The sequence below is a fragment of the Erythrolamprus reginae genome, chromosome 1 (assembly GCF_031021105.1).
Source record: "Erythrolamprus reginae isolate rEryReg1 chromosome 1, rEryReg1.hap1, whole genome shotgun sequence".
NCBI lineage: Eukaryota > Metazoa > Chordata > Lepidosauria > Squamata > Dipsadidae > Erythrolamprus > Erythrolamprus reginae.
Window position 1 is genome coordinate 106,871,981 of NC_091950.1, and position 13,078 is coordinate 106,885,058.

The following is a 13,078-nucleotide window of genomic DNA, read 5'->3' on the forward strand; positions in this document are numbered from 1 at the left end:
TAGCACACACATATAATGATTTCACTAAGGCTATATAAGCAAGTTACAAAATGCAGACATCTTCTAACAAGCCTATTACTTCTTCTTGGCATTGCTTTGTTTAATTCTATGTTGAGTTTGTAATATTTCACCAAATAGGGGTCATCGTTTATATAAAACAAGATGATACAGTGGTACCTCGAGATACGAGTTTAATTCGTTCCGGACCTGGGCTCTTAAGTCGAGCAGCTCTTATCTCGAACGACTTTTCCCCATAGGAATTAATGTAAATAATTTTAATTGGTTCCAGCCCTCAAAAAACTCACAAAGTTAGTCTAAATTATGCAGAAAGACATGTTTTTAATGAAGAAATGTACATGTACATATAAATGAATAATGAAGTTTCTTTCACTTAACTTGTAAACTTTCTTAAACTTTTAAATTTACATATGTTCAACTTCTCTGCCACCCAATCCTGTAGGACAGAGGTCCCCAACCCTTTTTGCACCAGGGACCGGCTTTAAGCGATCAAGAGAGGAATGGGTGAATGAATGGACGGAGGGTGGGAAGGAAGGAAGGAAAGAGGGAAGGGACAGGAACAGAGGAAGGAAGCAAGGAAACTTATGAAAGGGGAGAGTAAGAGAGGAATGAGTGAAGGGAGGGAGGGAGGGAAGAAGGTGGGAAGGAGAAAGAAAAGAAGAAATAGAGGAAGGGAAGGTAAAAGAGAGAAAGAAAAAGAGCAAGAAAGAAAGCTGCAAGCACCCCCCCGAGCCCCCCAGGCCGGCTGCAACCTTTTAAAACACGCGCGCCACTTCGCAGCTGTCTCCTGAAGCCGAACGCGGAAGTTAGTGTTTGGCTTCAGGAGACAGCTCCTTGGCGCTTGTATCTCGAATTTGGGCTTGTAAGTAGAACAAAAATATATCTCCCCTCCCAGCTCTTATCTCGAGTTGCTCTTAAGTAGAGCAGCTCTTATGTCGGGGTTCCACTGTATTGAAATATAAGATAAGCCCATACAAATCCCATTTTGTTACAGATTGAGGAAGGTAGATCAGAGAATGCCAGCCGTTCATTTCCTTGTCCTAAATTGAGGTTTTTTGACTGAAGTCAGTCAGAATACCTGTTCTGTCCCAACGCCAAAGCCCCAAATAATTACACAATACATAAACATTTAAACATGCTCTGTTTTAGTCAACAAAGAAACTTCTCATAATAACATAAACAGAACAAGACAGGCAGAATTCACTCTGTTCAAAACTCCTAGCTGTTAATTCCCTTTTTATCAGCTGGCTGAAGTCCAAGAGTTAATTGCACATCTAGAATCCCAGCAGCTGATAAGGTCCCGCAGAGTTGGCCTTCTCCGGGTCCCGTCGACTAAACAATGTTGTCTGGCGGGCCCCAGGGGAAGAGCCTTCTCTGTGGCGGCCCCAACCCTCTGGAATCAACTCCCCCCAGAGATCAGAACTGCCCCCACCCTCCTTGCCTTTCATAAATTGCTTACGACCCACCTATATCACCAGGCATGGGTGAATTGAGACATCTCCCCCAGGTTTATAGAGTTTATGTATGGTATGTTTGTGTTGTATGCTTTCTTTTTAAATGACGGGTTTTTAGATACTTTCTTTTAATATTAGATTTGTTACATTGTATATTGTTATTATTGTTGTTGTGAGCCACCCCGAGTCTGCGGAGAGGGACGGCAAACAAATCTAATAAATAAATAAATAAAAATAAATCTCACTGTGCTCGGCACAAGTTCCAAAACTAGCAGCCACAGAACATAAGACCTGTTCTGGAATTCAGAGTGGATGTCCCAATGGAGGACTGGATTCAAAAACCACCATGTCAGAAACAAGATCAAACTGGAACTGCATAAGCCAAGATACAGAAACGACAATGCAAACTGGAAAACTTAGGTCAAGATTCAGGAGTCATCATACAAACTAGATTCATGATACAATGTTCAAAAGTTATGATACAAATTGGAAACCTGGAGACATGAGGCAAAATCACCGTTCTTCCCTGCAATTAGCTTTAGGGTGGTTAGTCCTTAAGTAGTCTTAAGGGTGTGGCCAATTAGCCTGCAGCTCTACTCTCGAGTAGGCCTCCACCAGAGTAAACCTTACTGAGTTCCTGTGTGCTCTTGTATTCAGTCAAAGGACTAGCCCTTCCTTTCTCAGCTCTGGCAAGAGGCACTGCAGGCTTACAAAGGCTCTGGCTGCACAGGCTGCTAGACAGGCCTCAACAATACCTCTGTTTAGGACATGAACTGCTGTCAGACTTAATAGGCTTCTTTGATCCCCCTTCATCAATCTGTAACAAAATGTCATCAAGACTGGCATTAAGCACAAGTGTTTATATTTATATTATAATAAGGCACATTTTATATTTCTTAATTAATGTACTGTATCTTTTAAATGCATCGTTTTAGAGTCAATTGCTGCAAACTTGGCCAAGCAATTCCCCTTTTTTGGATTAGTAAGCACAGAGGTTTTGAAATATCTCCATAATTAGCTATAGCAATAGCACTCAGACTTATATACCACTTCACAGTGCTTTACAGCCCTCTCTAAATAGTTTACAGAGTCAACATATTGGCCCCATCAATCTGGATCATCATTTTACTGACCTAGGAAGGATGGAAGGCTGAGTCAACTTTGAGCCAGTGAGAATCAAACTAAATTGTAATATTCTGGTACTAACTGTATCTGTCAAAACTCTCTATAATATATAGGAGGCTTTTGTATTAAGTATGCTGCACGAATCCCAGCAACCGGTTAGGTCTCACAGAGTTGGCCTTCTTCGGGTTCCGTCGACTAAACAATGTCATCTGGCGAGACTCAGGGGAAGAGCCTTCTCTGTGGGGGCTCTGACCCTCTGGAACCAGCTCCCCCCTGAGATTAGGATTGCCCCCACCCTCCCTGCCTTTCATAAACTCCTTAAAACCCACCTCTGCTATCAGGCATGGGGGAACTAAAACATCTCCCCCTTGCCCATGTTGCTTTGCCGTTTGATTGATTGACTGTGTGCCTGTTTTTTATATATATTGGGACTGTTTTATGAATTTCCTAACTTAAATTGTAATTAGATTGGTGGGTTTGGATTTGTTACTATGTACTGTTTTTTACTATTGTTGTGAGCCGCCCCGAGTTTGCGGAGAGGGGCGGCATATAAATCCAATAAATCTAATCTAATCTAATCTAATCTATGTATGTGGCTTTCAGTGGGCAACAAATAAAGTCAAGATAAATCTAATAAATCAACCAATCTAATATAGCAAATACCTATTCACCTTGTATAGGATGCTGAATATTATGTTTCTCAGATACAATGGTATTCCTACACCACATATAAAGATGGATTTAATCAGAGTCTTGTTTTGGTACAAACTATATGACAGATATTCAACTTTTACCTACATTTCTTACTTCTCCAGTGCTATTCTACTATGTATACTTTCTCTAACTCAGCATTCATAGCCTCTGCTGTGGTATATGGTATACATTTCAGCTTCAGTGCAACAGGCACAATGCCCACATCTATTGTAACTTTGTGAGAATATTCAGGAATTTGCCCAAGCTTTTCAAACAATAAGCTTTACTGTTCCATCAGTTGATCCATTTGACTCTGAGAACGAGCAGTGGTGCTTGTAATATGATTCACAGACTCTCCTTTCTGAAGAATATAAAAGGCAAAAATAGCTTTTTGGCCAAATAATAACTCTAGAATACCTTTGATAACATATCTAAAACCATCAACCATGTTATTTTGCAAAACTAATTTGTTTAGGTGGATGAGAGTTATTAATACCCAAAGTTATTGGATGGCAAAAAAATGTTATATCTTGCTTAAAATACTGCGCAATAATGTTTGCTACAAATACAATTCTGCACAAAACCAGCTTCCATACCACCCCTAGGTATTTTTCATTAACACTCACAATTAATTAATTTATTTATTTTCAGGACTGACAAAATAAACAAATTCTGCCTCCTCACTTATACTTTTGATTTCCTAACTAATGTGGTTTTATGACCAATTTATGAAATGCGTTTTTTTCAAATCCAATGACCAATTTATTTTTTCAACTTAAACAGATTGTATTAAACATAACAAACTGTTTTCTTGAACATCGCAACAATCCACAACAATATCAAGGAATTTCAGCCTGTAACAAATTTTCATTCCCAGACACTGACTACATTTTTTTCAACCTTATCACTCCCTTTGCTGATGAATCCAATTAATGGAAATAGTGGCAAAGATGCTATCCATTGTTCTGTCTGGGTCACTCCGGAAGCCAAGACCAACCCAAAAAGAGTAGCCAGACACACCGGTAAAAGGCAAAGGCAGTTTATAAAATTCAAGAAAAACACAGGTAACAGAAAATGTCCTTAGAAACAGGAAAACGCTGGAACTTCAAATATATCTACGAAGGCAAAAGTCCATGCAGCAATACAGGATTCTTGCTGCCAAGACGAGGCTGTAGATAGCAGACCTACACCTCCCACGGGTCTTCCAAACTGCTGGGCCACAAGCCAGGAACAGAGACATCGAGAACAAAGCAGGTCACCGTAACTCCAACTGATAACACTCCACATGGCTTCAAGGGCTTGCCTGCCTTTTAAACCCTGCTAAGGAGGACCACACCCAAGCCCAGCTGTTCCTAATTCAGTGCTGATAATACTTCTTTAATTGCTCCTTTCTTTGATCTGAACGTCTCTGTCGCAAATCAATGACGGCTTGTGCTTCATCACCTAATGACTCCAAGCTACTGGCGGGGGAGAGGCCCCCCCCCGGGGCTCTCATGCTGTTCTCCTTCGTCCCATTCCTGATTTTCCTCTCCCCCGTCCGACTGCTCAGCTCCCTCCTCTTCGCTGTCCTCCTCCTCCGGGCATGGAGCCAGCAGAGACACAGATGGTCCCTGAGCAGCCTCAGGCTGAACCACAACACCCATTGATGCTTTCAAGCAGTATTCATCTTGAGCATTTACGTACTTAACTGTAGTAAATCCTTTATCAGGTAGCAAATCTTCCTTCTGGAAATACTTATCACACAGCATTTTATTTTTCTGCCACATGATCTCAAATTACATCAGCTTCTAAGTCTCCCTATTCCTATGAAATTAATTCCTTAAATTCATTAGAGGCTGGTATTCTATGTTTATTCAAACAGCTTCTCCTAAAATGCTAAAAAAAAAAAAAGAGAGAAAAGGTTCTAAGTAGTTCAGTAGTGTAATTCAGTAGTGTGGCACTTCAATTAGCATATTCTTCCTTGTCTATATCATGTTGCTATAGTCTCCTACTGATCCAACAGTCAGTCAATGCCTGTTTCTTGGCTCTATATTATATATAAGCTCCATGAGGGCAGGAAGATACAAGAAACTTTAGTTGTTCTGGGTAAGTCAAGGTACACATAATAGCACACTATAAATAGTTATTCAGTTTCTCTTTCAGGGAAGTGTTGTGGTTAGCTCTGGCCCAGCTCCTGCCCCAAGGAATGTGCAGGTGGATGTGGGGGAAACATCCACATGCCGCAGGCATGTTTTGCTCCCAGTAGAATCTGCCGACGAAGCCTCCTCTGACCAAGGAAGCGTGAGTGACAGGGAAGAGGAAAGTTTGGCAGACAGCCCAGGAGGAGATCAATCATCTGTATCATCCCTGGATTCTGAACAAGAATTAATGACACATCCACGCATGCGTAGAGTGATGCATAGGAGACAACAACTGAAGGATTATTACAAGAGAAAATGAGGCCACCTGTGGTTGGGTGGGGCTGCTGTAATTAGTGCTACAGATATAAGTGCAGCCTGGTATTTTAGCCTCATGGCAGTTTATCTGATTCATTGTTTCGTCAAGATCGTGTTTTTTGTGCTGTTCAAGATTGTGTGTGGACTCTCTGGACTTTAGAATTAGACTCAATTTCCCAGTTATTGGGTGAGCAATTGGACTGCATTTAACCTGTGCCTTGTGTGTACCAGAAAATCCCTTTGACATTTAAAAAGGGAGCTGTTTCTGTTTTTCTGCTTATAAAAACGTTTGGGTTTTCCTTTTATTGTGTGGTGTGTCATTAGTAATGGAATTCACTTCCAGAAGAGATCGTGGCAACTGTCAGCCTTGATGGCTTCAAGGCAGGATTAGACAGATTCATGGATGCCAAGTGTATTGGTGGTTATTGAAACGGATGTCCATGTGCCGCCTCTATGTTGGTTGAGGCAGGCAGGATTCCCTTGAATACCATTTGTTGAGAGTCAAGGGAAAGGGAGGATTTTGCCTTCTCTTTCTGCTCAAGATCCCCATGTACAATTGGTGGGCCACGGTGTGACACAGAATGCTGGACTCGATGGGTTTTGGCCTGATTCAGCATGGCTCTTCTTATGTTCTTATGGTGGCAAAGGTAAGTGGAACCAACTCCTGCCACAAACACTCACTCTCTCACACACAGAGAAGCATACACAGGCATTAAAATGAAATTATAAAATCTAATTTTTGTGGAATGACCTTAAAAGTAGTACGAAATAAAAAAAGGAAAGTGATCACCTGGGATATTAGAAAGAATGCTTAAAGGTGTAATGCAATTCTAGTAGACGAAAACCCAAGCTGACAAAACAGTTAAATCACTTTGACTGCAATGAGAGGAAGGTGTAATTATGCACCACTGAATTGAAAAAAATGCCGACTGTTTCAAAGAATGGGTGACTGGAAGAATAATGGATTGCTTTGATTTTCAACAGAAAAATTTGGATACCTAAACTGGTAGAGGCCTTCCCCAAAATATGGGGATAGTGTACATCAATTACAATTAACTCCCAACAATTATGGGAGACCAAGGTATAGGGCATAATCAACCTAATTCCATGCCAAGAATTTGCATTAATGTTTTGTATTTCTCCACAATGAATCTTTTCTTAAATGAACTTTCTTATAAGCTGATTCATAGGTCGCTCAGGATTATGTTTAAATTGAAGGCAATTAAAGCTGACTTTTCTCTGTTTTAAATCATGCTGTCAAATGCAGCCATATTAGCTCCCATGTAGTTATGCGGGGCAGAACTATAAACTTTATAAAACAGGATTTATTTTGAAGAAATATGGTATTCAACATCTCTAGTGTAGATAACTGGAATATACAAAGTAGGATTGTTAAATACCTCAGCCCAGGACCAGACAAAAAGTAATACAGCATCCTTAAAATTAGAGTAATATCAGAGAGCATCTTAAAAAATCATATATTTTAGTGTGTGTGTGTATTTATCCGCATATGTCCAATTGACAATAAGATTTTCAACAATAAAACTGTTTTTATTAGACAGCCAATTTTTAGATATAAATATGTGTAATTAAGCAAAATAATAGCATCAGCAATAACCTTTACATCATATAATTCTATAGTATCTGTCGGCAATATGTTAATCAGCAAACATTAAGAAGAATATTTAATGGATGGGTGAGTTATAGTGGATATTCCAAAATCTCTTGCTAAGAAGCACCATCTCAACAAGATTTAGGTGAACAAGAAATTGCATGTGTGCAGAGGCAGGGGTTATTACTACACTGAGAAGTGCCAACACTTTATTTAGTATAAGGATTGATTTTATGTCAATCAATATTCATAGATTAGTAAATTATACCACATCATTTCATCATTCCATTTATTCAAAATACTGAGTGACACATGGCGATCAACATTAAATGATCATATTAATAAAACAAATTTCCTTTAAGAAGAGTGTTTGATCACAAGCTGATTGCTAAACCAATGCCCTCTTTATTTAAAAGATGAAACCAACCTAACTTCTTTGAAGAGATAAAGTGAGGAAGAGGCAAGCTTGGCATTATATTGGTGACAAACTGAACACAAATAAGCAATGTGAAATTGCTTGAAAAAGAACTAGTGTAAGTTTATGCAGCTTGACTAAAACCTTATTTCCAAACAGGAAATGTCCAAAGTGCAATATTCACTCCTGTGTCATGTATAATGTATATGCTAAATGTAAACTGTGTATAATATGCTAAGGAACTCAGCAAAATGTAAGAGCTTTGAAAGGCTACCAAAATGTTTACTACCGCACTGTGGGCTCGGCGTATGCAGGACGCCCTGAATTTTCTTTCAACATCTTTCAGTGCAAATTGGGTGCTCTGGGGTGGAGCTCCATTTTCGCTACCCCTCTGTGTCCCCCTCCCAGTCTGGGCAACAGCCCACCCCTGGTTATATTACAAACCACACTTAACTTAAAGAAAGGAAAGGGCAAGAAAATGTATTTCAAGCCCAAAAGGTGTTAGACAAAACAGAAGAGGGAAGAGGCGAAGTTCTGCTGTTTCTGAAGGCAAACCAAACTGAAATGGGATTAAATTACAGAGGTACAATAAATTCCATTTGAAAATTATTTTAAAACTCTTTGACATAGAAGATGATGGGTTGCTCCTTCTGTTGACTTTGACCATGACAGCCATCTGTAGTGTCAGAACAGCACTGGAATTTCCCAGCTTGTTATGTTGAGCTGGATCTTACCTATCAACTGGCTTTATCATCTGGAGATGATGGCAGCTGTAGTTCCAGCATATTTAGGAGTCACTCGGGTAGAGAATTCTGGCCTGTGTGATCAGTTCTATTTTTGTGTTTGGAGTCCTGCCAGAGTAATTGGCTAGGCTAGTCAGTTGGCTAAGGATTTGGCTAAAGATTTAATGAGAAAGGTTATGCAATGAGTCAATGTTGAGAACTTTAATTATGGCATCTCCAATGGACTATAATTAGGGCATGAATAAAGTTTTTTCATCTTCAGTAGTCATTTTTTGGACATAGATTTCAGGAATGAGTAGAGTCTTTTACCATATGCCTCTGCTTATGTACAAGCATTTTGTTGAACAGTTTTTCCAATTCAGAGATTAAAAGTAAAGGGGATGGAGTTTATTTTATAATTCAGAATACAATTTAGGAGAGTTTGACAGAAGAAGTGAAAGGGCCTGCCCACTATTCCTATTCTCAGAAAAACAAATCATACTATTCTAATATTGGGGTGCTATCAGGATTGTCAGTTTCCCTGTAATTCAAGCACTGGATTTAGAATAAAAATCCAAGAAACTAACTGTACTTTATTTTACAGAAGTCTCATGATAAAAAAAATCTTATTCCCTGGACTCTAGGTAAGGGTCAGGTATGGTCAGTTATGCAGAACCGGTAGAAAAAAAAAGATTCCCCCCCCCCTTCTGGGCATGTTTTTCCTATCGCAGTAAATTAGTTTCAGTTTCAGTTTCAGTTTAATCAGATTTGTATGCCGCCCCTCTCCGCAGACTCGGGGCGGCTCACAGCAACAGCAATACAAGACAAATCCAATATTAAATTAATTTTAAGAACACCACAAGTTAAAAACCAGTCATACACACTAGCATACCATACATAAATTTTATAAGCCTAGGGGGAAGGAACATGTCAATTCCCCCATGCCTGACGACAGAGGTGGGTTTTAAGGAGCTTACGAAAGGCTAGGAGGGTGGGGGCAATTAGGTTGAATGTTTATAATTTTAGAAAAGTTGTTCGCATGTGTGAGTGTAAATACACATACAGTTTATATAGTAGATAATGTATATTTTTGTGTGCATGTGTGTAATATGTATGTACACATATGGCATATATACATAGAATTAAATAGTATATTTTGGATGTTCAGTAATAGTAAATAGATAGGGAAATTGTATCTCTTTGAGTCGAGGAGAGGCCACGCACCCTAACCCTAACCCAGACCCTTGACATGAATGACATCAAATTGGCTACCTTTAAGCAAGTCACATGACCTTTAAATCACCCTAGGTCACATGATCGTCAGACCACTCCCACCTGATCACATGACCAGCAAGCCACACCCACAAAACAAGCCACACCCACAGTGTGGTAGTAAATAATTTGCATCCCTTCACTGCTCTAGGTGTCCTCAACTTATAACCACAACAGAGACTACCAGTACTCAAAATTCATAATTAAACAGTGTGGTTGTCAAGTGAAGCTTCATGTGACAGCATCTGACTTTATTATCTTTCTTTGCCATGGTTGTTAAGTGAATCACCATGGGCATGAAGAGTGAAACCATGTGACAGCAACCTGCAGTCTTTCCTGCCAGTTTCCCCATTGCCTTGGCTTGTTGTAGAAGGTCACAAATGGTGAAGGTCACAAATGGTGATCACGTGGACCCAGGACGCTGCAGCTGTAATAAATGCACAATAGTTGTCAAATGCCCGAATCACGATTGTGTGACATGGGAACCCTGCAACAATCGTAAGCGCGATATTTAAACTACCTTTTCAGTGCTGTCATAACTTTCAGTGTTTGCTAAATGAATGGTTATTCAGCAAGGACTGCCTGTAATTAAAGAAGGAACATCTGATTTTATTTACAACAATTCCAAATAAATTATCTCTCCTCCTTCTGAATGATTTCATTACAGAAATTCTTTTTATCCCATTTTCAACTCTTTTCTCAATTAGCATATCCATAAATCTCTATTTCACTTTTTCCCAGTTTTTTCACTTTCATAAAAAAGTCCATAGATCTTCTATTGCTTTATCTCTGATCAGACAGATCATTTTTGTTATTTCTGCTATTCTTTACAATCCATCCTTCCACTGTGGGTATTTCATTATTTGTCCATCAAGCTAGTAATCCAGTCATGACCATCTAAATAGACCTATTCTCTATTTCTGGAATATATTTAATCACATGCCACTTTTGTTGATGTCTGATGTATTTCTTAGGTTCACTCCACCTATTTTGACATCACAGTTTTATTTTTAACTTGGGGCTTGGCTTGGCATGGCTTTGAGCAATGAAATTCTGTACACAAAGATTAATATGTAGCCTCTGAGTGAAGGCAAGGCTGTGATCCAAATCAAGAGTTTTGTTGACACCATAATCCTTAGGAGTGCACAACTGGAACATTTCATTAGCAACAGGCGGATGGCTTGCTCTTGATTTATGGCCATACTAGTCAATCAAGAGTCCATGCTCTATGCTACTAGTGATAACCTGAAAATTTCCAGCTGATGAATTTAATTATTTTACACAGTGCTATTTTTATGGATTTTAAAACAGATGTCAGGCTCTAGGCATCTAAAAACTTTCAATTGCTCTAAATGAGACACATTCTCATTCAAGAGGGTTTAGCATCTCAACCCACTTAGACTACCTGCTTGCTAAATGATTGTTCCCATTACAACAAAGATGCTCTAAAAATTGTTTATGATATCCAGAAAATTAGCAGACCATATGTCTTTTGATGTTTATTATATCATGACTTAATCACACTATCCTGGATAAAATGTTTGTATTTATGTGCATTTTCAAGGTGGGAAGGAAGGAAGAAGGAAGGAAGGAAGGAAGGAAGGAAGGAAGGAAGGAAGGAAGAAAGAAAGAAAGAAAGAAAGAAAGGAAGGATAATTTTCTGACATCCTTATATAATAACAATAGTACTTAGACTTATATCCTGCTTCACAGTGGTTTTACAGCCTTCTCTAAATGGTTTAAAGAGTCAGCATATTGCCCCCCAAAATCTGGGTCCTCATTTTACCGATCTTGGAAGGATGGAAGGATGAGTCAACCTTGAGCTGGTGGGACTTGAACTGCTGAATTGTTGGTGAGCAGAAGTAGCCTGCACTATTGCACTCTAACCATTGTGTCACCATGGCTCATAATCTTGTGTCACCGCAGCTTATAAACTTGTGCCACTTTTCACTTTTTTTGGGGGGGGGGGGGTTAATACAAGATTTTCAAATTCATTTCTGAGAAGTAATATAGAGTCCCTTGTTTACTTCTCACTTGAGAAGTAAACAAGTTTCTCAAGAAATTTTTCTGATAACCAGACTGGAGAATAAGTCTGGAGAATAATTCTGGCGAATAATGTAACTGATTCACCACCCCATCTAATTTGTCAGTGGTTTTAATTCAGCGTTGTCTATTTTGAAAACAGGTCTCCAGCATCTTTTAACATAATATGTAGAAAACTGATCTTGTAGCCTTCTGAATGTAAAGAAATATTTGCAATATTTCTGCCAGTACAAAGAAATATTTGCACTGTTTGAGAGATCTTTATTTCCATTTTGTCTGAAGATGTAAATGTGAGAGAAAAGTATAAGTAGTATATATTATTTTGGTTTGTGAAATGCTAATAAAAACAATTAGCTACTGTAATATGTCCAACAGCCACCAACTGTCTTAGAGCTATGTACGGATCCTCTATCCTCTCCTCTTCCACAGAGCAATCTGCCATCATTCCCCTCTGACCTGAAGTTCTCTAGATTGTTTCCAATCCTGCATTGCTCAACTCACTGAGCCAATAGTATTTACAGTATTTTGGGAGAGTGACTCACAAGTCAGCTATGAAGCCTCCTTAAGGGGCTTGTGGAAGCCTTGGTGTTAGGAAACCTCTCTTTTCGCCACAGCTGTAACTCCCAAGCCTTACATGCATTTGAGATCTTCTTGTCTCCACTCATTTTAAAAAAAATATTTTTTTATTGAAAAAGTTTTTCAACACATTTTTTAAAAACAGTAAAATTTTGAATTAAATAATAAAGAAACAAAACTGAAATAAAATTAAAAGTAATAAGAAATAAAGTATAAAGTAATAAAAAACGAAAAATGAAGAAAGGCAAAAAAACCCCTATAAAATGCAGTTGAGAGTGATTAAAGATACATTTATATTTTACCTTCTCTTAAGGTTACATCATGATTTCTTTCTTTCCATAAGCTACCTTGCTAATCTTTAAACCTCTAAATCAGAACTTCACTTGTTTCTTTTTTCAATAAAAAGCCCATAAGGAGTTTTCTAGTCACTAATATATGTAGCTATTAATCTTTCTCTAATCAAACAAGTTAACTTTGCTGCCTGTACTACTTCTATCATCTTCTTCAACCATTCTGCTGTCATGGGTATTTCCATTTTTGCACATAGAATAGGTTTGCAGCAGCATACCCTGCATACTTTTGGTAAAGGGGGAGAGGAATGCTGCTTCTCATTCCCTTTTTGCTGTTCTATGGGCTGCAATTTCATTTCTTAAGATGCTCAGTGGAGATTTGTGATTAAGGTGAAGGAGGTTGTGACTACAGAAAAGTTACAT